This window comes from Alligator mississippiensis, chromosome 4 (genome assembly GCF_030867095.1).
Source record: "Alligator mississippiensis isolate rAllMis1 chromosome 4, rAllMis1, whole genome shotgun sequence".
NCBI lineage: Eukaryota > Metazoa > Chordata > Crocodylia > Alligatoridae > Alligator > Alligator mississippiensis.
Genome location: NC_081827.1, coordinates 237,321,947 through 237,348,865, shown reverse-complemented (window position 1 = coordinate 237,348,865; position 26,919 = coordinate 237,321,947).

Genomic DNA, 26,919 nt, shown 5'->3' with positions numbered 1-26,919 from the left:
GGGGATGACATGGTAGGGGACCTCCAGATCGGTAGCCATTTGGGGGACAGTGATCACCTAATAATAGAATTCAACATAAGACGTTGAGTGGGTAAGGTAACTAGTAGGGTGAAAGTGCTAGACTTTAGGAAAGCTGATCTCATTGCACTCAGGCAATTAGTCAAGGACGCACTGCAGAGTAGGAGTTTTGAAGGGATGGGAGCCCAAGAAGGGTGGCTGTGCCTTAAGGAAACGATCCTTCGGGCACAAAGCAAGACGATCCCCGAGCGAGGCAAAAGAGGGAAAGGGGCCAGGAGGCTTCCATGGCTGACCAGCGAAATCCAGGGTAGCCTAAGGGCCAAAAGGGGAGCACATAAAAAGTGGAAACAAGGTGAGATCACTAAAGATGAATATACCTTCTCTGCTCGTGCTTGTAGGGAGGCAGTTAGGCGGGCCAAAGCTACCATGGAGCTGAAGATGGCAACCCAAGTAAAAGACAATAAGAAATTGTTTTTTAGATATATTGGGAGTAAAAGGAAGGCCCAGGGAGGAATAGGACCCCTGCTAAATGGGCAGAAACAATTGGTGACAGACAGGGGGGACAAGGCTGAACTCCTCAACGAGTTCTTTGCCTCAGTGTTCCTAAGCGAGGGGCACGACAAGTCTCTCACTGGGGTTGTAGAGAGGCAGCAGCAAGGTGCCAGACTTCCATGCGTAGATCCTGAGATGGTGCAGAGTCACTTGGAAGAACTGGATGCCTTTAAGACGGCAGGCCCGGATGGGCTCCATCCGAGGGTGCTGAAGGCACTGGCCGACATCATTGCAGAGCTACTGGCGGGAATATTCGAACGCTCGTGGCGCACGGGCCAAGTCCCGGAGGACTGGAAAAGGGCTAACGTGGTCCCCATTTTCAAAAAGGGGAGGAAGGAGGACCCGGGCAACTATAGGCCAGTCAGTCTCACCTCCATCCTTGGTAAAGTCTTTGAAAAAATTATCAAGGCTCACATTTGTGAAAGCCCAGCAGGGCAAATTATGCTGAGGGGAAACCAGCACGGGTTCATGGCAGGCAGATCGTGCCTGACCAATCTAGTCTCTTTCTATGACCAGGTTACGAAATGCCTGGACACAGGAGGAGGGGTGGATGTCGTATACTTACACTTCAGGAAGGCCTTCGATACGGTATCCCACCCCATACTGGTGAACAAGTTAAGAGGCTGTGACGTGGATGACTACACAGTCCGGTGGGTGGCGAATTGGCTAGAGGGTCGCACCCAGAGAGTCGTGGTGGATGGGTCGGTCTCGACCTGGAAGGGTGTGGGCAGTGGGGTCCCTCAGGGCTCGGTCCTTGGACCAATACTCTTTAATGTCTTCATCAGTGACTTGGACGAGGGAGTGAAATGTACTCTGTCCAAGTTTGCAGATGACACAAAGCTATGGGGAGATGTGGACACGCCGGAGGGCAGGGAACAGCTGCAGGCAGACCTGGATAGGTTGGACAAGTGGGCAGAAAACAACAGGATGCAGTTCAACAAGGAGAAATGCAAAGTGCTGCACCTAGGGAGGAAAAATGTCCAGCACACCTACAGCCTAGGGAATGACCTGCTGGGTGGCACAGAGGTGGAAAGGGATCTTGCAGTCCTAGTGGACTCCAAGATGAACATGAGTTGGCAGTGTGACGAAGCCATCAAAAAAGCCAATGGCACTTTATCGTGCATCAGCAGATGCATGACGAATAGGTCCAAGGAGGTGATACTTCCCCTCTATCAGGCATTGGTCAGACCGCAGTTGGAGTACTGCGTGCAATTCTGGGCACCACACTTCAAGAAGGATGCGGATAACCTGGAGAGGGTCCAGAGAAGGGCAACTCGTATGGTCAAGGGCCTGCAGACCAAGCCCTACGAGGAGAGACTAGAGAAACTGGACCTTTTCAGCCTCCGCAAGAGAAGGTTGAGAGGCGACCTTGTGGCTGCCTTTAAGTTCATCACGGGGGCACAGAAGGGAATTGGTGAGGATTTATTCACCAAGGCGCCCCCGGGGGTTACAAGAAACAATGGCCACAAGCTAGCAGAGAGCAGATTTAGATTGGACATTAGGAAGAACTTCTTCACAGTTCAAGTGGCCAAGGTCTGGAACGGGCTCCCAAGGGAGGTGGTGCTCTCCCCTACCCTGGGGGTCTTCAAGAGGAGGTTAGATGAGTATCTAGCTGGGGTCGTCTAGACCCAGCACTCTTTCCTGCTTATGCAGGGGGTCGGACTCGATGATCTATTGAGGTCCCTTCCGACCCTAACATCTATGAATCTATGACGGCGGAAGTGAACAGGGATACTGCAAAGAACTAATCTGTGCATTTTATGCAAAAAGTCTTGAAAGCCACTAAAACAAACAGCAAGGATTAGTACAGTTCATCCTTCTTTTTCCTCTTTTCTGTACAGAGGTGAGCAGAAGAAGGAGACATCCTAGCTTTATTTTTCCAAGCCAGGAAGAAGCATTAAGATCTGTTTTCCTAAATCTTGTTTAGCCACCTGGATTAGACTCTGGGCCCAGGATTCTTAAAGGACAGCATTTGATAGAAGTTGTTTGAATTTAAGAAACAATGGGTACTGTTGTTAGCACAGTTTCCCATGTCTCTAAATATAAACACAATAAGAATCCTGTTAAGACAATGAAGTGAGATAGAAATAGGATTGCTGCTGTAACATAGTTTCATTTGCTTGTTTTCTGGCCATTATGTAAACTGACATTCTGCTTTTCCCATTTAAGAGTGGACCTCTGCCTTATCATCATCACAGCAGGTGTCCACAGAGTATTTACCAATAAGGAAAAGAGGCATTGCTGCTGTCTGAATTGTTATTTCCTAAAGCAAAAAAAATGAGGGTGTTGGGGATGGGAGAGGAGAACTGTTGACATGCTCTGAAGACAATCTAAGATGTGGATCTGAGTCTCACTGAGGGCAGAGCAGTTACATAGGTAACTACCCAACCCATAGTTGTGGGTGTATGGGAGAAATGTTGACTGCCATTCAAACTAGTACACATATACCCATGCCCACAAATGCAACATCTTAGTATCTTTTGATGATTACTACACAGGTTTTTTTTCCTACTGCTTTTGCTATATCAGTGTAATCATACCAGTGCAAAGCCCCCAGCTGTATATATGCTGAACCAATGTAAAGTGGGTTTCAAAAGCAGTGTAAGCCACATCTGCAAAAGCCTCATTTTTCACTGGTGCAGATCATTTATGCTAGGGTTATAACCGCTACAGATACATCAGCAAAACTTTGTGGGTGCAAAAAGCCCCTGTATAGACAGGACTAAAAGGTGTCTTTTGCAGATTAAAAAAACTGTCAAAAACTGTCAGTCTGCCAGGAAACAATGAAGTTGTTCTGCAAAAATAAAAAAGAAGATACATGCCTGCCCTGGGGGACAATCACAAACTCAAGATTTTACCATTGGGAGAATATAATCACGTATTAGTCAGGAAAGAGCCTGTGTTCTTTGCAATAGCAATAAAAATTCACACTACATTAAATTCAGAAACACTGGCGAAAATATTAAAGACGTCCTGAGTTGCTCTGATCTGGATCTGAATGTTGCTTCTTGCTCAAAGGTGAGATTTCCTTCTGTCCTTTTACTGCCAAAGAATTTGAGTCCGATTCCAAATTCTGAAAGTGCGTATCCAGGTGAGGGTGCACGTGTGGTTTGTGGTGCTGCAGACCTGCTTGCAGTGCCGCGGACCACACATGCCACACACACAGGCCTTCGCCATGCTGCTAATTTGCAGCACAGTGGGGTTTTTTTACATTGGGAGATCCTGGTGTCAAAAAAACCTGCACCAGAAAAAAAGCAGCATAGTGCGGCACGCATGGCAGCAGAATGTGCCACCCAGAACCAGAATGTGGGTAGCCAGAGCCATGCTTCAGCTGCTGGCCAGGCTCTATGCACCCGGATCGCCACTGGTGCAGCCCTGCTGTGCTGTCTTTAGCCTCCCTTGCCCCACCAGGAGCATTTTTTCCCCCATGCTAACCCCATGTGCAGGGGCATGCAGCGGGACAAAAAGCAGTGGCACAAATTTGTGCCGCTGCTTTTTTCTATGGCGACCACATGCCTCTGCTTGTGGGAGTGTGGCCGAAGTGTCCAAATCTGGGTGTTAATCTGGCTCTACATCTAAAATACGGAAGAGAAATGTGGTCCATATGTGGTCTGATCCTGTCTCTCTCTTTATGGCTGTAGGAATAAAGAAGAACAGCTGTGTGCCTCGGTTTCTAATCTGCAGAATAGGAACAATACCATTTATTTCAGTAGTGGAGTGTTTTGAGCAGGGATTAGTAAATGTAATTTTTTCTGTGGATTAAAAGATGGGAAGTCTAAATGCCAGGAAGCAGCATTGCAAGTGAACGTGGACAAATTGGTAGTTTTGTGCAAGTCTCTTCCAAGTGCTGATGCTGGAAAAACAATGATGGAGGAGAGGACTCTAGACTCATGCTTGGAATAACAGTCACAGATTTCAATTCCTATCTGAGTATCAAGTTTACAGAAACATAATCCTAAGTGAAATCCTCATCTTGGATGAGGTAGGTCAGGTGTGCCAGGAGCTGGACTGAAGCAGTTTTGCTTCCTTCAGATTCTGGGAGTTGAAAACCTGTTGGCATGAGGATCTGAAAGAGATTTTGCTTGCAGAAACACCAGAATCACAACATTACTCTCAGCTGGGGTGAAGAGGTGCAACTGGGTTTTCCAGAACAAACCCCTGCCAGGTGTCAGTGAAATTCAATGCAGTTGTACTCAGGGCAGCCATGAAACTCTTTTATTTTAGCATATCGTCACCTTCCTCACCGGCCCTTTTGTGCCAATTTGGAGAGGCCACAGACATGGCAAGCAGGATCACAAGGTTATGCTCTCCCTCACCGAAGCAGACACACAGAGAATAGATTTTGACCTGCTGGGGTTTGAATAGTTCATTGAATAGTTCATTGATACCAGAAAACTTATGCAAAGGGGCTCTCTTTCTTTATTCAAGGCACAAGGTGTTTTTTCAAAACAGGTGTTTGCCTCTCACATTCTGGTTTTATTATTTTTAGCAGATATATTTACACATAAAAGCCTTGGGCAGAAAAAGCGCTGGAGTTTCATTAAGAACTCTACTTATAATTATTATAGCATATTATTTTATATGCGCTGCAACATCATAGTCCTGAAAATAAATCTATATTTCGCTATCATCCTTTGAAGATTAATTCCCCTGAGTAATCTCTATTCTCTGCTAGTTTGTTTTAAGTAAAATTGATTTTCCTGAGAGATTAAAACCTGCCTTGAAAATTGCCAATGGTTTTGTTATGTAAGCCTTTTATTAATAGATTCCCCACAGTTTAATTTGGTTTATATAAGTTGAAAACAATAGAGAGTAGTCAGGTTTATTTTTGTTTGTTTAAAAAGTAAAAAAACCTGGGGTCTCTCACATGTCTAGTAGAGCTAGGTGCACTGCTGCAAACGAATTTCAACGTGTTTAGGAAGAACTGAGTCACCACTCAGAAGAGGAGGATGTTTGGTATATCTGGAAAGCATTACATTGGGCAGAAAGTGAGCCACAGGATTCAGTTTGCATTCTTGTAGCCAGGGGAGAATTGTTTATTACGATTAACAGTAGCTGACGCATGACCCTGCATCTCAAAACGCTCTTTCAGTGTACAGCAGCAGCGCCGAAGTTTCATTGTGGTGTGACAGACATGAAAGCAGGCTTGTGCAGCTTTCTGTACAGTAATACTGAAACTGGTGTATTGACAACAGAGTGGTCTTTTTTAATTAAAAGAAAAAAAAAGACATTTACAAATATTTGTCTTAGCTGGGTTTTGTTACATGTATTACATGGCTATAATATATAAAAATGTAAGGCAAAAAGATAACTATTATTGATGAGCATAATGCAGCACTTAAGTAGCAATCGGTTGTACCAGATTTAGAGTTTCGAGCAAACTAAGTGATACAGCCAAGGGAGTGGAGTTGACATCTAGATGTCAGTGCTCGAAAATGTAATTCAGGACCTGGGCAGCTTCCAGGAACTGAGAATTCATTCTGCCAGTGACCAGAGGAGTACTTTTCATTTCTGAAACAGCGAAGCTGGACACCCAGGGTGCTGATTATTCAGTCAACTTCCAAGCTTTCCTTTTTCTAGAGACTTAGATTATGTTCTGAATGAGCCACAGCCTAATGGGTACTTGTAATTATTTCTACCCGTGGCCCATTTGCATAAATCTAGCTTTAGCTCACAGAAATTTTCTCTTCTTCCTCTTCATTTTAAGTCTGGGCTTGAACATACTTTAACATTTAAATTAAACTTTGCCCACAGTAGTCAAATTTCTTTTGGCTCTTGGCCAAAACCACTGAGTTTTCTAAGATGTCTGTGAGGCCGTAAACAGGATCCTGATGACTTGAAATATTGCCTGGGTTCACTGAAATTTCTTTCTCAGAATTGAAAATCAACTTTTTGATAAACCTGGTCTGAATTTTGGAATTTTAACGTATTTATGTGGAAAGATTCCCCACTTCTCTAATGTAACAAAATCTAACCATCCCCAAACAGAACAAGATCAAACTTATGTCCTGCCTTATTCTCTGCAAAATTATCTCTGATAAATGATTCAGCAAAACAGTTGAACATGTGCGTAACATGCCCCTGGTAGACCTATTGATTTGGGACAGCACCTAAGCTTAAAGATAAGCAAATATGCAAAAGCTCAGCTGCATAATACCCTTAAACTGAAAGCAATTAGGCAAAATGCCACTGAAATCAAAGGATGTCACATTTATAAAGACAAATGATCCATCAGGATGTTTATGAACTTGTTCAAGCCAGAATTTAAAATCTGATCTCCCTGAATTCTGGGAGGGTTTGGATAAAAATCTTCTGAAACTATCCTCTGTTTTGGTATTTTTGAAATTTTCCTAAGAAAAGGTCTACTCTTTCTGTTAGTGAATCTTTGAATAAGCTCTTTTTACATACTTTATTTCTATAAATTCAGTCTAGACAGTCTGTAAATTCTAAACTCAAACTCATTACCTGGAAGATATGTTAATGTAAGGGTGGTAAGTCCAAACATCTCTTGAATCTTGGGGAGCTTTAAATTCCTGTTTTCAAACCTGTCCCTTCAGATTTTGCCCCAAAGCAAAGATTTGTTTAAGTCTAAAGAGATCCATTTTTGGAACTAAGTTGGACATAGCTATAACAGTGTCATGAAGAATAGATGCAAGATTCAGCTGATCTCAGATTTCTGTCCTGGACAAAGTTTTGGCGCACACTTTCCAGTCCCTGCTGATACATTGCTCACTGGTGCCACTTTTCATCAGTATGTATGATATACATGTATACATAAGTCTCTAAGCAGCGAACTGTTTAAAACATGCAGCCCCCTTTTAGTTGCCACTCCATGTCCCTAGAGAGGGAAATCTGCACGTTATTAAACTTCTTAAGCTTGAAGACATGCACACGTTCCCTAAGGAGTTCTTTGATTTAGAGCCAATTAGTACAATCTATATATTTTTCAGAAGGGTTTGTGTTCATCCTCTCTTTGCTATGTAAACTTTTAATTTAAGGGCGGGGAGGAGGGGAGAAATTGCTACCAACTTGTTTTCCACCTGACCAGTCATATTCTTTATCTGAGATGATCAGTGAAATCAATCCCTGGGTAAAAACAGGAAAATGTTTAGAACACCTTTAGACTTTTTGCAGGAGCACGTTTCAAACACAAACATGGTGGGGCTGGACACTTAAGCTTTGTAATAGAAGCTGAAGTTTGAAACCATGGAACAGCCAGGGAAAAGAGCAGCAGAACAGCTGGTGGGATGGTGTAGCAGGATCAGGCCCCAGGGGCAGCCATGACACCCCCGGTGGCCATGCAACTCCTGCCCTGCTCTGACTCTCTGGGTACTTTCTCTTTTTACTCGCCTGCCATGCCTTGCTGGTATTATTTTACTGGGAGAAAGGGAGGCAGCCCCCAGGGGCCCCCAGGGTTGAACCCAGAGAATGTTAGTGGGTGGCTCTGTATCATCTTGGCAGGAGGTTGCCAGTGGTGTCCTGCAGGGTTCGGTTCTTGGCTCCGTGCTGTTCGACATCTCTATCAACAACTTAGATGAGGATGTGGAAAGCACGCTGGCTAAGTTTGTGGATAATATTAAGTTATGGGGAAAAGCGGTCATGCTGGGAGATGGGATGCAGATCCAGGCAGACCTGGGCAGGCTGGAAAGGTGGGTGGGGTGGAACCAGATTCAGTTCAATAAGGATAAATACAGAGTGCTTTATCTGGGGTGAAGTAACCAGTGATATGAATATAGGTTAGGAGGAGATGTCCTGGCCAGCATAATGGCTGAAAGGGACCTCAGGGTTATGGCCAATCACAGAATGAACATGAACCACCAGTGCAACGCTGTTGTCAACAGAGCTAATAGCATACTGGGATCCATTAGCCGACACACTGTGAGCAGGGCTAAGGAAGTGATACTTTCTCTCTACTTAGCACTGGTGAGACCCTAGCTGAAGTAATGTGTCCAGTTCTGGGTGCTGCACTTCAAAAAAGACATGGAGAATCTTGAAAGGGTCCAGAGAAGGGCCGCAAGAATGATTAAGGGCCTGGAGGGCAAACCTTATAAGGAAAGACTAAGGGATCTGGGACTGTTAAGCCTGGAGAAGAGGAGACTGAGGGCAGACTTGGTGGCTGCCTATAAGTATGTAAGGAGTGAATATTGGGAGCTGGGAGAAAAAGTGTTCAACTAGGGCACCCCAGGGGAGGACAAGGAGCAATGGCCATAAACTGTTAGAGCAGCAGTTCCCAACCCCAGGTCGCAACCCACATGAGAGTTGTGGAGCACAATGCTGGTGGCATCACACACAAAAGACGAGCCACCCACATGCCAGGAGCTCCCCTGCCCCTGCCCCTGCCCCCACTCCCGGGTTGCCACTGCCACTGCCACCACAGCACCCCATTCCCAGTAGCAGGTCATGGAAAAAAAGGTTGGGAACCACCGCGTTGGAGGATGGTTTCAGGATGGATGTAAGGAAGAACTTCTTTATAGGAAGGGTGACCAGAATCTGGAATAGACTTCCCAAGGAGGTGGTATAGTCCCCAACCTTAGAAGTTTTCAAGAGAAGACTGGACCTTTGATCTCAGCAGTATTCCTGCCTAAAGCGAGGGTTTGGACTTGATCTTTCAAGGTCCCTTCCAGCACTTAATTTCTATGATAATTCCCTCCCTGCCCTCAGGAGCTAGGTTGGGGCCCTCTCAGCCCATCCTTGCTCTATCTCATTAATCACCTTAAGGGCTAATTCTGTGGCCATGAAACTCCCCTAAAGCCACTCTATGCTTTGCAGGTGTTGCCAGTCTTCATCACCATGGTGTTACTTGATATGCCCACTTCTGATATAGCCTTCAGACCTCTGAGTCCTTCAAGGCATCTCAGCCCTCCTGGCCTTAGCTCCTTCTTATCCAGCTGGCCTCTCTTGCAATCACACAGGTTGAAACAAAACTATAAGCTGTATAACCTTGGGTCCAGGCTGCCTTCAAACTCTCAGTTCCTTGCTTGCAGTTTGCAGGGCAGCTCAGAATAGTCAGCCATTCCTTTAGCCACCTTGCTGCAGAACTCTTCTTCCTGCTGCTTGCAGGGCCAGATTGCCTGCCTGCTCTCAGGTACTGGCTTTATGTGCCTCCTAAGCCCTGCCCCTTCCTGTCAGAGGTCTCTCCAGTCACCCACAGGGATTCCCATTCAGGGCTTGATGACCAGTCTGCTTTCCCTGTTGTTAGAAGTGCACCAATACATTGATCCGATATCGGATCGGTACTGATATAAAGAAAATTTGCTGTATTGGATATTGGCCAGATGGGGTGATAATTTGGCTGATAAATGCCTGTGCCGTGCACAGCCGCAGTGCAGCACTCGGGCAGCACATCTGGCAGTGTGGAGAGCTGCCTCCAGCTAGGCAGTTCCTTGTGGTAGAAGGGGAGGGAGGAGGAAGGGGTGTTGGTGAGGCAGATCAATGCCCCCTGCAGTGAGGGAGGGGGCAGGGGCAGGTGCTGGCGCTGCCCAGGTGGGGTGGGCACAGGGTGGGGCTGCTTACACACCGGGAGGGCCCCGGATCTGTACGGGAAGGGGTGGGCTGCAGCCAGGGCTGTGTGGGGCTCTTCTTGGCGGGGGCTGCACTCAGAGTAGGTGCCGGCAATGATGGGAGAATGCTGCATTCACCCCAAATTTTACCACTGCTCTGCTCCCAGCGCCATCGCCGCCACCACTGCTGCCTAGCACATTCCCAGCTCAACACCCCATCTCCACCCACTTGCTGGGAAGAGCCAGTGCTGAGCCAGCTGGCTGGCATCAGGGGTGCTGGGAGTGGATCTGAGATGAAATTTGGGGTGGATGTAGCATCCTCCCAGCGCCACCGGCATCCACTCCAAGCCCAGCCTCCACTGAGAAGAGCCCCGCACAGCCGGCCCCTCTCTGCACAGATTTGGGGGTCACATGCCTCCTCATGCCCTCCCAGGGTGCAAGCAGCAGCAGGAGCCACCTCCCCCCTCCATGAGCCACAGCTCCAGCCCCCCCGGGCAGCGCCTGCCCCTGCCTCCTCCCTCACTGTGGGGGAGGGAGTTGATCTCGTCCCCGCACACCCTTTCCCTCCTCCCTGCCCTTCCACCACACCGGACTTACCAGCTGGAGGCAGCTGTACTGGAGATCGGATCGGTATCGGCCAATGTGCCTTGTTAAATATCAGCCATCAGTATTGGCCCCAAAAATCTCTATCGGTGCACCCTTACCTGTTGTGGCTTAGCCCAGCTGCCTGCAGCTCTGCACTTCTGAGCTGCCTATACGCCTGCCCTGTTGCAGCTTACTACTCTGTGATTGTTTCCTGGGAGGATTACTCCCCTCAGGGGTAAACACTTCCTGTGTAGCTACAGCTCTGCCTGTTTCTTGGCAGCTGGCTTACTAGCAGTTATCCTACTTTCTCGCTGCTAGCCCTCTCGGAGCCAGCTCAACCTGCTGCAGTCCCTTTTTAAAGTAACAGGAGCCTTCTGGCTCCTTGTTGCATCCTGCCTCCCTGTTCTTACAACTTGTGGGGTAGAGTTTTTAGGGGGTCCTGGCCCTTCGACCTTTCTCGTCAACAATGCAGGCACAGGTTATCAGTCATACCCATCTGGGCTCTCATAGTTACATGCTCCCATGAGTCGCTCCTATTTAGGTCAGGACCAGCCTCACACTTGTACATTTATAGCCAGTACAGTCTTTCATGTCTTCCCATATGCCAGCCCCCATTCTTAGGTCCCTCCTCTCTTGGAGGAGGGGGTTGTGTTTCTTACCAGGTCCATCCCAAAGTTCCTCAGGTCTCTGGGCAGTTGTGGCACAGCGCAAACCTCTATTCGGCAGTCTTGCTAAGGCACTGTCTCTTTATCCTGCCGCATAATAATTGTCCATCAAGCACTGAGTTGGCTTCACTGGGATGCCCAAAACTAACTGTCCCCATGCCTTGGCTCTTCCCCTTGTGGTTCCCATCATGCTTTCATCTTGGCCTGGGTAGTACATTCATCATCAGTATGTAGTGGTTAATGAAAATTTTCCCACAAGGGAAGATAAAATTAAAATGAATATAAGATATTCTTTGAAAAATAAAAAATGAAATAACAAAATCTGATAGCCACTGACTATTGGCTAAAAAAAGAGCTTTTCTCTCCATGAACAGGTAGATTCCCTGTTCCAGTTGTGACTGCTGGATCTGCTGAGGTCACTAAGAGGTACACACTGAGAGGAACACGAGCTCTTAGAGGATGGCATTGCTAGCTTAGGAAAGAAAAAAAAGTGAGATGAATTAAAAATATTTCACCCCCAGGAGTAATCTTTATTTGTTTGGTCAGGACTTTGAGTAGCATATCTATTTTTCATTTTAAGACAAATATTTTTGTTCAATTAATCATAATTGAAGAACATACCTTATCCGTTTTTTGCAATATACACTCTTGAGTGTTCCATTTGTCATCCACTGAAAATATATTGAACTAGTAATAAATGGGAATTCCAGTTCTTTACATGGAAAGAGTTAGAGTCAGAGAAACATACCTAGCAATCTGTGTGTAGGAGAAATTGTTCAGTTGCTTGGAGAATTTCAGCCTGTCTAATACATAAAAAACCATTGACATTCCTTCAAGGAGCACTGGAGCTTTTTATATGAAGCAGGATTAATTTGTGCAAGAAGGTGGGGAAGTAAGTCCTAGAGCCTTGTTAGGAAAAGGTCAATGTAGGTGAATGGTTAGTGCTTGCTCTCACTACACTACATGGTCCTAACCACTGTAATTTTAGATATGAAATAAATCTGAAGCCAGTCTTTGTTTCTGGTAATATTAGCCTCATGTGTTTCTGGATGAAAAGAGGAGGAAGAATATAAGCCTCATGCATCTACATGGATGTTAAATAACTTTGAGTCATGTGACTAGATATGATTAATCTCTTTTGAGAAACTGAATGCTATGAAGTGATCACTTACAATCCCTTTAGTTGATTTCCTTGTCATGAAACTTGATAAATTATAATTTTCTACATGTTGAAATGGAAGCATGCACATAAAGGAGCAGAACTCTCTTCACTACAGTCTGATTGCACTGACATTTTTAAATGTGCTATACTGAATATCATTTCTTTTTTTTCTGAACAACCGTCTTCTCAGTGCCCCTTCACCTTTTGCAAAAGTGGTGGACAACGAGAATAGACTAATAATTCAGTAAATGAAAAGCTAACTACAGCAGCAGAGTGCTTTCTATCTGATTTGTGGCTCAGATAAAAGAGCATAACCTCCTGAATCACCAACACCAAGTTTTCCTCCAAGATCTTCCTTCCTTACTGAGCCTGCTGAAGACCACCTACGAGAATATGAAGTGAGAAGGTGAAACACAGGTAACACATTTAATTTCCTACTTGAAATCCATAGTCAATAGTTTGGCATATGTAAAACAACAGATGCACAAATATACATATGAAATTACCCGCCTGACATGTATGTGCAAAGAACAGACTAATGGAAAGCACAAATATGTCATGTATGTACATCATTATATTTTTGGCAAACAACCGTACAAACAAACACTTCAAATTTATGCTTACATACATATTTTGAACATCTGGTTGCATGCCTAACTTGCTCTTAATGTACCTCATACACATTGTTTACACAGTGTACCAGTGTACCGGTGTACTGGTTACCGGTGTACCAGTTCATGGTCACAAGTCTTTTTTGGGCAAAACTTATACTTCCACCTACCAAAGCTACCATGGAGCTGAGGATGGCAACCCAAGTAAAAGACAACAAGAAATTGTTTTTTAGATATATAGGGAGTAAAAGGAAGACTCAGGGAGGAATAGGACCCCTGCTAAATGGGCAGAAACAATTGGTGATGGACGGGGGGACGAGGCTGAACTCCTCAATGAGTTCTTTGCCTCAGTGTTCCTAAGTGAGGGGCACGACAAGTCTCTCACTGGGGTTGTAGAGAGGCAGCAGCAAGGCGTCAGACTTCCATGCATAGACCCTGAGATGGTGCAGAGTCACTTGGAAGAACTGGATGCCTTTAAGTCGGCAGGCCCAGATGAGCTCCATCCGAGGGTGCTGAACGCACTGGCCGACATCATTGCAGAGCCACTGGCGGGAATATTTGAATGCTCGTGGCGCATGGGCCAAGTCCCGGAGGACTGGAAAAGGGCCAACGTGGTTCCCATTTTCAAAAAGGGGAGGAAGGAGGACCCGGGCAACTATAGGCCAGTCAGTCTCACCTCCATCCTTGGCAAAGTCTTTGAAAAAATTATCAAGGCTCACATTTGTGAGAGCCCGGCAGGGCAAATTATGCTGAGGGGAAACCAGCACGGGTTTGTGGCGGGCAGATCGTGCCTGACCAATCTAGTCTCTTTTTATGACCAGGTTACGAAACGCCTGGACACAGGAGGAGGGGTGGATGTCGTATACTTAGACTTCAGGAAGGCCTTCGATACGGTATCCCACCCCATACTGGTGAACAAGTTAAGAGGCTGTGACTTGGATGACTACACAGTCCGGTGGGTGGCGAATTGGCTGGAGGGTTGCACCCAGAGAGTCGTGGTGGATGGGTCGGTCTCGACCTGGAAGGGTGTGGGCAGTGGGGTCCCGCAGGGCTCGGTCCTTGGACCGATACTCTTTAATGTTTTCATCAGTGACTTGGACGAGGGAGTGAAATGTACTCTGTCCAAGTTTGCAGATGACACAAAGCTATGGGGAGATGTGGACACGCTGGAGGGCAGGGAACAGCTGCAGGCAGACCTGAACAGGTTGGACAAGTGGGCAGAAAACAACAGAATGCAGTTCAACAAGGAGAAATGCAAAGTGCTGCACCTAGGGAGGAAAAATGTCCAGCACACCTACAGCCTAGGGAATGACCTGCTGGGTGGCACAGAGGTGGAAAGGGATCTTGGAGTCCTAGTGGACTCCAAGATGAACATGAGTCGACAGTGTGACGAAGCCATCAAAAAAGCCAATGGCACTTTATCGTGCATCAGCAGATACATAGCGAATAGGTCCAAGGAGGTGATACTTCCCCTCTATCGGGCGCTGGTCAGACCGCAGTTGGAGTACTGCATGCAATTCTGAGCACCGCAATTCAAGAAGGATGCGGATAACCTGGAGAAGGTCCAGAGAAGGGCCACTCGTATGGTTAAGGGCCTGCAGATCAAGCCCTACGAGGAGAGACTAGAGAAACTGGACCTTTTCAGCCTCCGCAAGAGAAGGTTGAGAGGCGACCTTGTGGCTGCCTATAAGTTCATCATGGGGGCACAGAAGGGAATTGGTGAGGATTTATTCACCAAGGCGCCCCCGGGGGTTACAAGAAACAATGGCCACAAGCTAGCAGAGAGCAGATTTAGATTGGACATTAGGAAGAACTTCTTCACAGTTCAAGTGGCCAAGGTCTGGAACGGGCTCCCAAGGGAGGTGGTGCTCTCCCCTACCCTGGGGGTCTTCAAGAGGAGGTTAGATCGGCATCTAGCTGGGGTCATCTAGACCCAGCACTCTTTCCTGCTTATGCAGGGGGTCGGACTCAATGATCTATTGAGGTCCCTTCCGACCCTAACATCTATGAATCTATGAATCTATGAACCTCTTATATTTTACGAAAAGAAAAAGATTTAGCTTGCATGAGCCACATATTTAAAAATTTAACGTTTAATATTCGCTATTTCTGCATATGTAAGAAAACGTAATACATAGAGAGTTTTTTCTCTCTATGGTAAGGTATTATGAGATCTTTCTCATAATTTCAGTTGCCATTCCAGTAACGTATATTTATCTTCTATGCCAAGGGATGTCTTAATGACTTTTCTTTTAATACTTTGTTTCCTTGAAAATTATGTTGTTGTATAACATCATCAAAATAATGCTTTAATATGGGTATAATGTTAGAGTAAGTTCTCAAATACAAAAGCCACAAAAATAACCTGGCTTTCTTCAGGGGAAGATTATATTTAGTGAATTAAAAAATCAGGGATATATAAGAAAGTGGGTGGTGAATGTACATCTCCAACAGAGAAACTATTATTTCTTGAGGATGTTATTTAGTCATTTTAGTTTGAAGTCAGGCAGAAGGCAGGGCAGAGTGGCACCTTAGAGACTAACTCATTTAAAAAGGCAAATGCTTTCATAGGCTACAGCCTTCTGTGTCAGATGCTATGAATAGACTTGCAGAAAGCAGGGGTACTAAACAGAAAGGAATAGAGGAGGAGGAAAAACTAGGGAGAGGGGGACTTCTGAGAGAGGTAAAGGTGGGTTGAAGAGATCAGAAGAGATAATAAACAAAGCAGTTAATCCACTGAGGGACATAAGGGTTATAAAAGCCAGTCCAGGTAATGGGGTAAAAATCCAGAGTCTTTGTTAAAACCATGCTTAATGTAATCGAGTCTGTGGATGATTTCTTGCTCTGCAATTTTGCGTTCAAGTTGGCTTTTAAAGTCTTATTGCTTAAGAACAGCTACTCTGATGTTAGTGATAGAGAGAGGCTAAAGTGCTCTGCCCAGGCTTTTGAGCCTTGTTGGAGTTGATGTCAAATTGATGTCCATTTGTTCTTTCATACTTTGTCCGATGTAGACAGCAGAGGGGTACTGTGAGCAGGTGCTAGAATATATGTTGGTAGAGGATCAGGTGAATGAATCCCAGATGTTATAATCCATGTTGTTTGGTCCTGTGGTGATGTGGTCTGTGTTAATGCGGGGGCAGAGCTGGCATCTGGCTGTGAAGCAAGGCCTGGTGCCTTGCTGGGAAAAGGAGTTAGCTGTTGCTGAAGAGATGCCATTTGAGATTGGGGAGCTTCCTGTAAGCCAGGACAGGCTGGTCCTCCAAGGTAACCATGAGACAGTCATCATTGTGCAGGAGGGTTTGGTGGTCATTAATGATGTGTCCAAGGTGTTTAAGCTGGGGGCTGTAGGGAGAACCAGAGAGTTGTGTTGTCCTTATTGTGAGGTTGGCATTGTAGTGTGTCAGAGTCTGGTCTGAGGCCGGCTCTGTTGATTTGAGTGGCTATATTTTTGGGATTGGAAGTGGAGCAGTCTGTAAAGCCTCTGCACTGCAGCTGGACAAGTAGGTCAGCAACACTGAGCCCCCCAGGCAGGGCCAGCTGAGCCTCAGCATGCTGATTGGTGCTAGGATTGCTTTTAAGGAGCTCTTGCAGCACCTGGCCCCCGCTGTGCAACAAATGAGCTTTAGTTTGTGAGTAGGTCTTGTCTGTGTGCCTTCCTGGTGCGTGCTTCTGCATTACTGCCCCTGTACCCAGTCCCTGAGCTTTGGATCCCCGATGTGACTACAGCTTGCTTCCTGACATCTGCTTCTTGTTTGACTTTGGCTTGCCCCTGACTACAGATGCTGGTAACATCCCTGTCTCCAAGCATCTGTGGACCCTGACAGTTTGTGTAGCCAAATTAATAACCTTGTGGGGTTGTGGCAAGATGAACCAATCGCTGGGTCAGATCTCAGGGACTGAACTACTCCTTGTGTTGCAAGGTTTGCAGGCCCAAAGTGCCCCCCTCCTGGGCCCAGCTGCTCAACTGGCCCCTCCAGTAAACCCCAAACCTAAGATTTCCCTACCTGACAAATTCAGCGGAAATCCTTATAGCTTCTGGGGGGTTCATTAATCAATGCCACCTTGCTTTGTGGCTGTGCCCCTGGATGGGGGAGAGCTTGCTAGCACGACATCTGAGCAAGACCTGGGTGTTGTGATAGACAGCACAATGAACATGAGCCATCAATGTGATGCCATAATTGACAGAGCTAATCAAACACTGCCATGCGTCTACTGAGGCATCTCGAGCAAGGCTAAGGATGTCATCCTCCCTTTCTACTTGGCCTTGTTGAGACCGCAGCTGGAGTTCTGCGTCCAGCTCTGGAAGGAAGGATGGAGTTCTGGAAGGAAGGAGAAAGTTCACTGCAGGAAGGATGTGGAGAGGCTCGAGAGAGTCCAAAGGAGGGCCACATGCATGATTAGAGGCCTAGAGACCAGGTCATGCAAGGAGAGGCTGAAAGACTTGGGACTGTTCAGCCTGGAGAAGAGAAGACTCAGAGGGGACTTGGTAGCAGCCTTTAAGTATATCAAGGGTGTACATCAGGGCCTGGGGGAGCATCTGTTCACCAAGGGACCGCAGGGGAAGACAAGAAATAATGGGCACAAGTTGATTGAGGATTGCTTCAGGCTAGGCATAAAGAAAAACTTCTTTACAAGCTGAGTGCCAAGGGTTTGAAACAGGCTCACCCCCAGAGATGGTACAGTCACCCACCCTGGCAATCTTCAAAAAGCATCTTGACTCCTACCTTGTTGAGGTCATCTGATCTCAGCAGTCTTTCCTGCCCAAGTGCAAGGGGGCTGGACCCGATGATTTGTAAGGTCCCTTCCAGCCCCTAACAACTATGAAACGATGTATGCCTTGGACATTGCCAGAGAGCAATCAGTCTCCTGACTGGAGGTGACCTGGCTTGGGTCCCTCTGTTCTTGGAGTCCTCAAGCTGCCTCCTTGACTGGCTTGAAATCTTTATCAAGGCAGTGCCTAGAATCTTTGGGAACCCACATCAGGCACACGTGGTGCATGGGCCTTTTGGACATTAAAGCAGAGACACCATGCTGTGTCTAGTTATGTCACAGAATTAAGGCACCTAGCTGCAGATACAGAATGAGGCAGCTCAGCACTTTCACTTTTGCCAGGGGCTCCAGGGAGGTATCAATGATGAACTGGCCTGGGCCAAGCTTCCAACAACACAGGATGGGCTTACCAACCTTTATATTCAAATTGATGTTCACCTGTTGGAGCATTGGCAGATGATTGGACTGAAAGAAACCTCATGAGGTTCAATAAGGAGAAGTGCAAAGTCCTGTACGTAGGCTGGGGATTGACTGGCTAAGCAACAGTTCTGCAGAAAAGGACCTGGGGGTCACAGTGAACAACAAGCTGAATATGAGCCAACAGTGTGCTCTTCTTGCCAAGAAGGCTAACAGCATACTGGGCTTCATTGGTAGGAGTGTTCGTTTATAAGTATAGAGAGTCTCTATATCTGAAGTAGATGTGTGTAAGGAGAAAGCAAGAGAGTGCAGTAGAAACAGAGGAAGTGTCATCATCAGGGATAATGTTCCTCATGGGTTGTAATCCCTCCTCATGGGGGATGTCAATGTATAGATATGTTACATCCATTCTAGCTAAATAAGGAAGCATGTCAAAAGGCCTAGTTGTTTTAGGTGTCTTTCAAATAATTAGCATAAGCTTTCAGAGGTGACAGCCTAATTTATCCAATGCTATGTGAGCTATTGCCTCCCTAACCCAGTTAGTTTCTAAGGCAATGGTTCCTAACCTTTTTAGACCCAAGACACCCTTCCTTAGGCTCAGGGTACCCCTCAGAAAGTGCCAGCTCTTTATTTTCACTCATTTTTCTGACTAGAAAAAAAATAGAGCAATTATTTTGTTGCCAAGACTACAACAGGTCAGAAAGTTTTTAACACTATGGGTTTTTATTTGAAAAACCTGGGTTTATCTTGTGAATCATGTTTTTATACCTAATAATACTAACATTGTGTGGCACCCCAAAATACCCTTGCAGATATCTCAAGACATCCTAGAGCACTGTGATACCCTGGTTGAGAATCACTGCTCTCAATTGTCATCCTGCCCTGGCTTCTGAAGGGCTAATAAGTTGCATGTTTTCTTTGAAATAAATAAAGTCTGTTGTCAAACAAAATATAATCCTTCAAACTGGGAAAGGGAAAAGAAAGGAAAATAGTCTGTTTGAGTGTGTTTCATGTTCTTTCCTAGTTCTCTTTTTGCTAAATGTCATGCAATGCATAGTAACAAACCAAGAAATTGTCATAAGGAAGATCCTTTTATTTCACAACGTACATTTTTATGCCTCTGAACTTCTGTCTGCCTTGCACTTTCCTTTTTTACTGGCAAAATTATTTTCTATTCTTCCCTGGACAACTGACTTCCTGGCTCATCCTACTAGAATTGAACGTTCCTGTTCTTCCTGTTTCTGTCTCTCTGTCTGTCCCTCCCTCCCCCTCTCCTTTTTCCTTTCCCCCTCTCAGACAGATCATCATGTTATTTATAGATTTGAGAAAGATAATAGGATCAAAAGGGGGGAAATGCTTCATTATCACTACCAGCAAAAGCACCTGATAGGAAGAAAGGGAGCCCTAATCGTATGAGGTACTTGGTGTCTCTGAGATACTAAGTACCATGGCTCCTTTCAAAGTCATTTACCAGATCCACAACTGCTTATAGGATTCAGCCCCAAAATGTTCAACTCTCTCAGATTATTTCCAGAGAGCAAACTATGAAAGGGCTGTGAGCTGGATTATCATTCTGAGGAATTTAATATATATAGCATGTCCTAGTGAAAAAGGAGTTAGATCATATTTAATCTATGAAACGTGTTTTGAGGAAGTGTATCCTATGTTGAGATGTTCTGTAGACCACTTGGAATTCATATTCAACCTTCAGTATTACTAAAGAGTTTCACCAGAAACTTTAATGATTTTCCCTCTCATTGGTCTCTTTAAAAAAAAAAAAGTCCTACTTCTCTTTGTTTTGTCAATCCATTTGTTTCAGTCCTTACAGTGCTGTTCATACACTGGGGTATAGTATATGAACGGGCACGTACTTATCTTTCAAATGAATGCTGCAAAGCAAATGGTTGATGGAGTGCTGCCATCTCTTGGTTATGCAAATTATACATGTTGCAGGAGAGTTATTGGGCAATTTTCTTATATGGAAATTCCCATCCTAAAGGGCTTAGTTCTCCTTGTTATATGCAGGCCAGTACTATTCAGCTTTAATAGTCAACACATTTGCAGAGACTTTCCATTTAATGTGTAGAACAGGCTTCTTAATTACACTTGAGAGACACTGACTTGTGTACTTCCTATTAAAGACACCAATGAGCTTTGCTGCTATGGAGAAGACTGCTCTGCAGTATTGCAAGTGTTAAAAATTTGTTTCAGGCATCTAAGCCCGTAGGTCCCAGTTCTGCTCTTAGCAATGTGAAGAAGGGGTCAGGCACCAAAGTCGACATGCAAGGATTTAAGGGCAAAATTTAACCCATTATTTCTAAAAATGGAGCAGTGATAAAACTTGATTCTCTCACTCTCGGATTGCTATCTTGGGTCAAATTTTGCTGTCATGTCAATGTAATGTAGTCGCTGCATTTGGTCCTTATTATGAAAAAGGAAAAGAACATTTTGAGTGATGTACCTGATTTCCCCCACTGCTTTCCAGTCTGTGTACAATGACTGTAAAACTACTACTATACTTATTTGTTAGGGTTTTCATGTACTTTAAAGCTAGAAGGGACTATTATAATTGCCTAGTCTGACCTACAGAACATGGGCCAAGCCATTTTATGCAGTGATTCTTAGATTAGGTTCAGAACATTTGCCTGAAGTAAAGGCTCTTTTACACGCTGCATAGATGTACACGATTACCAAAAGAGGTAGACAGTTGGGAATTGAGCTGAAAACATTTTCAGTTCCCTTTCCTAATCAGTGTGTTAGTGTAGCAAAGCCTCTATATAAACAAACATTAATATTCTTATCGGCAATGCTGCTTCAGCTCAAAGAACTGAAGCCTAGTTTTGTAACCGTAGTGACACATCCGATCTGATTTGCTTTTCTGTTTACCTGGCCTCACTATTAAAATATTTTGTACAAATGTGCTCACTAAATTTTTTAGTAGCAAATAAAAGAGGTATGAAGTAGCGCAGGGCAAAAATCATCATTGGGGTCACAGTTACAGGAATAGCTATATCTCTGTCCCCTTTCTGCTTTTAGCAATCCTGGGATGCAATTCTTTAGTCCCCCTGCTTGTAGACCAAGTTTCGAGCTACATAGCTCTCTACACATGTGCTTGGGGGTGGGGCCACCTTGGCCACAGTGTTTTAATTAGAGCAGTTTCCGGAGAGCTGCTTTAATTAAAGCATCTCACCGTCAAGCGTATTAAGCCCCTACGGGTTTAAAAATGGCCGTAGTATGCTTTATCAAAACCTCATTTGATGAGGTTTAGATGCAGCACCCTAGTGGTCTTTTCTAAACCCTTGGTGGCTTATACACATGACAATGAGGTCACGCTGGAGTGTTCAAATTAGAACATGGAGCAGATGTGTTCTAATTAGAAAGTGAACCAGCACGTGTATAGGCACCTGTAGTGACCTGCCTATCATAAGTTCTGACTGAGGTTAGTATCTGCACTTCTTCCCTCTTAAAAACAAGATGTAGTCTATTTTTTTGCTGTAGGAACAGAGTATTTTGGCTTCATAGAAGAATAGGGATGGAAGGTCATATTTTGTGCACACAGTTCCTCCTCTCTTGAAACTATTTCTACAAACCCAAAAGCGTTTCAGTGCAGCCTTTTCCCAAGAGTCAAAACTTGGCTGCATACTAAGAAAAATAAACTGTAACACAATGTATAACAGTCATGAGATGAGACCTGCCATAACAATAGTGTAAATGAGTGTGAGGGGTGGCATGATGTTTGGGACTTTTGTGTTTCTCTTGGATCCTGGTTGCTTAGAAGGTAGTGTGTGCTGGGAAAATACTCCCCAGAAGCTCAAGGGGAAGGATAAAGCAGGATGCAATCATCCATTTTCCAGAGCCACATATAAAGCGGCTGGTTTAGAAGGTGCTAGTATGAAGTGGGTGAATTTCCATTGTCAGAAGGGTTAGTCAAAATAATATGAATATTTTGTTTCGACTTTATTTTGTGATTTAAAAAAAAAATATGCCTGCCTCTCCCTAATGCCCTGTCTAATGGGATTTGTGGGAAGGATTTTAGATGTGGGCATAATTGCTACATTTTTCAGGTTTCCAAAAGGTGTAATGTTTCTGCATTAACCAGCTCCTCAGTTTTATTATTTTAACACCCACTGTTTTGATTTTTGATTTAATTTGGAATAGTTCTAGTTTCGAAAAGCAGTGAGACTTCAGTTTGAATAATCGTAGTATCATAGTGCTTAGGGTCAGAAACAGATCATCAGGTCCGACCCCCTGCCCCGGGCAGGAATGGGTGCCGAGGCCATATCACCCCAGCCAAATATCTGTCCAGCCTCCTCTTGAAGACCCCTAAGGCTGGAGAGAGCACCACCTCCCTTGGGAGTCCATTCCAGAGCCTGGCAGCCCTGACTGTAAAGTAATGTCTCCTGATGTCCAGCCTGAACCTGCTCTCTAACAATATGTGGCCATTATTTCTAGTAATCCCGGGTGATCACCTCTCTGGACCTGCTTGTGATGCATCTGTAGATGTATGACAAAATGCGGTTAGCCTTACGGACTGCTTCCTCGCATTGGCAGCTCATGTTCATCCTAGAGTCAACAATGACAACAATAAGTCATACAGTTACTGAAGTTTGTGCAAATTAGACTGTGTTTACTTGTCACTTCTAGGTTATGATCATGACTATCACTCTGCTAAAATATTAATATTAGGGAAAACACTTTCAGCATTGTGTGCAGGGAATGTGATGTCTCTAATTAACAGAGTAAGGAGTGGCCTGGCTGATGAGCAGGCAAGATATAGCAATGAGCCCTACTCAGTAACATAAAGAAGAGTCCTTTATTATTCTTTAGTTTCATTTAACTCTTATTTCTTTACTCGGTTGTTTAGGTCTGTAGAAGGTGGCAGCAATTCCAAAACACAGAGCAATTCAATATGAATATTTTTTAATTGTAATACTCAGCCTAGAAGGATGCCTCCAGAAGCATGCCATCTATAGAAAGGTCTTGACTTTTCTTTCAATCTTCTCACCTCCTCTCCTTTATTCCTTCTTTAGAAGAACGTGATAAAAGATATGACCTAAGTGATGAATCCAGCCACTGCCAGTAACACTGTCCCTCCCAAATCACTGCTAATCAGGCAGCATGAAATGAAGACACCAAAAATCCTTCACACTGCACTATTTTGTTTGAGTTGAATATATGAAGGAGAATCCTTTCCATTGGACTTAACATCAAAATGACTTAATGCTTTTGAAACTATTGCCTAAGGATGTATTTTGTAAAATAGACCAATCTTACAGAATCCTAACTCACCCATCATAGTTTGGCTGCAGTAAAAATCCCTTTCAACATTCTTTCTCTGCCCATTTCCAGGAGCATCCCTTTGCAAAAAAGAAAAGTCCAATATCTCAAAGATGTTGAAAGGATGGAAATGATCTGCCAGATGAATTTGTATTTGTTTCCCAGATACAGAAAAAGCCTGCTTTTCCATTCCTAAGTGGGAGCCTTATTCATAGCTAAATAGGCAGCCACTTAGGGTCACTGATGGAAAATAAAGTAACTTACCAGAAGGACAGCTCTGAGCTGCTATCTGATTTTAGATTACTTTTCTTCCAAGTTCCCAGTAAAAAATGGGTGTCATTGTTTCTATTTTGCCATGAGCTACAGGTTACTTCAGTGTTCAGTGTACCCCCTAATCCTGTGTTATGGATGCTCCTTTTGAAACCTTGTTTTACTCAGCATGAAAGGTTCTGTGTTATGTTGGATTAATATTTAAAGATGCCAACTATAGGCCATTGATCAGAAATGAGATGCTCTTTTGGAAGAGAATATAGGTAAAGAGAAGAGACCAGTAGGTTTCAGAGGTTGATCTGTGCTGAATTGCTGAAAACAAAACTTCATCTTCATTTAAGACCTTATTCAATGGTCTCTGAAGTCAGTGTCCATTCATCAATTCAAGTGAGCATTTTGTAAGGCCCCTAGAGTCACAATATACCTTCGACTAAGTTTGGTGTTGATCAGAAAGTATGCTTGCATTTGCCTCAGCAGACACAGAATGCTTGTCTTCTTATTCTTCCCTCTCTCTGCTAGGTTGTAATATCTTCTTTGTTATCCAAAAGACTAGGGACAGACATTACACATAAACTGGTTTAAGTGATCAGAAACTGGTTTAAAGCAGTAACAGAACAGAAGTTCAGTAAAACAGTTTCAAAGTGGCTGAAACTCGTTTAAGATAAACCTGGTTGAATGTAATATCAGGCTTAACTGATTTTGGTCAAACTGGTTTAGGCAATGTCTGTCCCAGACCCCTTTCTGCTTTAAGTTAAATCAGAGTCTCCCACCATCTCAGATGCTTTGCAGTCCTGGGCTGCGCTGGGCTCTCTGCTCCAGAGAACAGGGTTGGCCCTGCCCCTTTGCTCCCTAGTCAGAGCTTCAGCAGAGACTGTAGGCACAGCCAGGTCTGTCTGGCTCCTCGCCCCTGCATCACTGGCTGCTCAAGCAGCAACTCCCCCCTCCTTCCCTCCCATCTCCCACAGCATGGACCCTAGCAGGCATGTGGTATGCTAGCTAATGCTGAGAAGTGTGTGTGTGTGTGTGTGTGTGTGTGTGCACGTGTGTCCAATTTCACTGGGACAGGCAGACACTTGCTTAGGGATTTTTGGAGTGAATCAACAGGTCAGCTGGTAGCGTCCCTCTGTTCCTTCCTTGAAAAAAACTGTTTAAAAAGAGCTTGAAGTAACAAGCAGCTTTTGTTTTCTTGATGGGCTGATAAACATTGGCTCCCTTGCCTGTCAGGCTTGTAGATGGTATGAAGATGCAGGGAGAGGGAGACTGAAAAAAACTCAGTATAATCCACAGATGCATGCACTGCACCCTCCATGCACCCCACCTTTGCCTCAGAGTGCTAGCCGTGGCTAGGGTCTGGCAACACTCCTGCCCCTTGAGCAGTGAGCAGGGAAGAGCCTGGGACTGTGCAGGCAGGGTGGGGGTTTACACCTCTCCCTAATCAGAGCATCCTGCTGGGGCCTGGCCACACCCCCACCTCAGCTCACCATTGTGGAACGGGAGGGAGGGCTGCTCTAGTGCCCCCTGGCTTCTAGCCTGAGCCACTGCAGGCATGTCTGCATTTCCTAAGTCCAGAGAGAATGCGTTTAGTTTCAAACCAGTTCCACCTAGTCAGGTTAAACTAACCTGCAAAGATTGTATCATTTCAGGCTCAGGCTTTTTAAATGCCTGTCCCTAGCTAAAGTGTTTACAGAGAGCATCACCTACCTGGACATCTGCCCCGATATGAACAGAAGGAAGACAAGAATCATTTCTCATTGTATTACAGCAGCTGAACCTTTTCAGTAGGCAAGGTAGCTGTTCACACTTTATCATCTTAGGTGTTGAACCTTAGGAGTAATATAGAGGAAGAGTGCTCTCCTTCAGAATGGCAGTCAGCAGCAGCTAGGTGGGCACTTTCCTCCATATATTATTGGGAAACAACCACTTCAATTTCTACCTGTGTTGGCAGCAAAGGTGAGTAGTAATGCACAGTTGATGCCAATTGACACACGATTTCAAATACAACTGGCTTCGATTGATCACACTGCAAGAAGGCTGTTTGTAATTCTCCATTTGTGTTGGTTTATTTACCTCTTGGTCATGTGCTTGGATAAATTATTTGATTTCTAGCCCATTATATGAAATCTAATCAATATTTATACTTTATTCAAATTAGAAATGGCATTATTTTTCTTTACGTATTTGACCTTGTATAAGGCAATTTCTCTTCTGTTGTAAAATCCTACCATACATTTTCAATCACTTCTTTTACTGATCTAGGCATACTGGCAGGAAGCTTTACAAGCTCTTGTTTTATTTCCCCACTTCTTGTAGCTGCTCATACTCAAATGTATTTCAAAGAATTGGCTATGAACTAGCAATGTTATGCCCATCTGTATGTCAGTGAAATTATATCAACAATATTTACTGCTATTGAATAGCTTTACCAGTATTCAGCAGAACATAAGACTGTCTGGTAATAATTTCCAAAGAGAAATGCATTACTGTTCTCACAGCTTTTTAGAAAAGTTTAGTATTGATTTTAAAAATTCATATATAAAACTTTATTTTATTCAATATGTAAAAAAAAAAAAAAAAGAGGAAGGTGCAACAGGGGGCCTTCTTAGGGCCAATTTCCCAGTGGCCTGCCCACCTGTTTCTGGGTTAATTGCCCTCCTTCTTGCCCACCATGCCTTGCTGTTAGTTATTTAATTGATGTTAATAAAGCTGGAGGCTGCCCATTTCCTGCCCCAATGCTAGGGGGCACTATCTGCAGCTCCGTTCCTCCCCTACACTGCAGCCCAAGCCTCACAGATGGAATCCAGATGTTATCAATATCACCAGCCCCACAATCCTAGTAGCTGATCCCTCTATTCAGGCAGCTTATTCTTCCTTCATTCCCAGCTGCATAGCTCCCTGAGCTGCTTCCCCCTTCTGTGTGTGGTCCCCCTGGGACCTTTGGCTACTAGCCCTGGCCTCACCTCCAGCCCAGTTGGAACCTCAGGCCCTCGACTCTTGGGCGTCCCTCGCAGTGGGCCCCTGGCCTTTCCAGTCCTGGCCCCAGCATTGACCAGTTGGGGGGGATGTTTGGACAGAGTCTTGAGTCTATGGCCTCA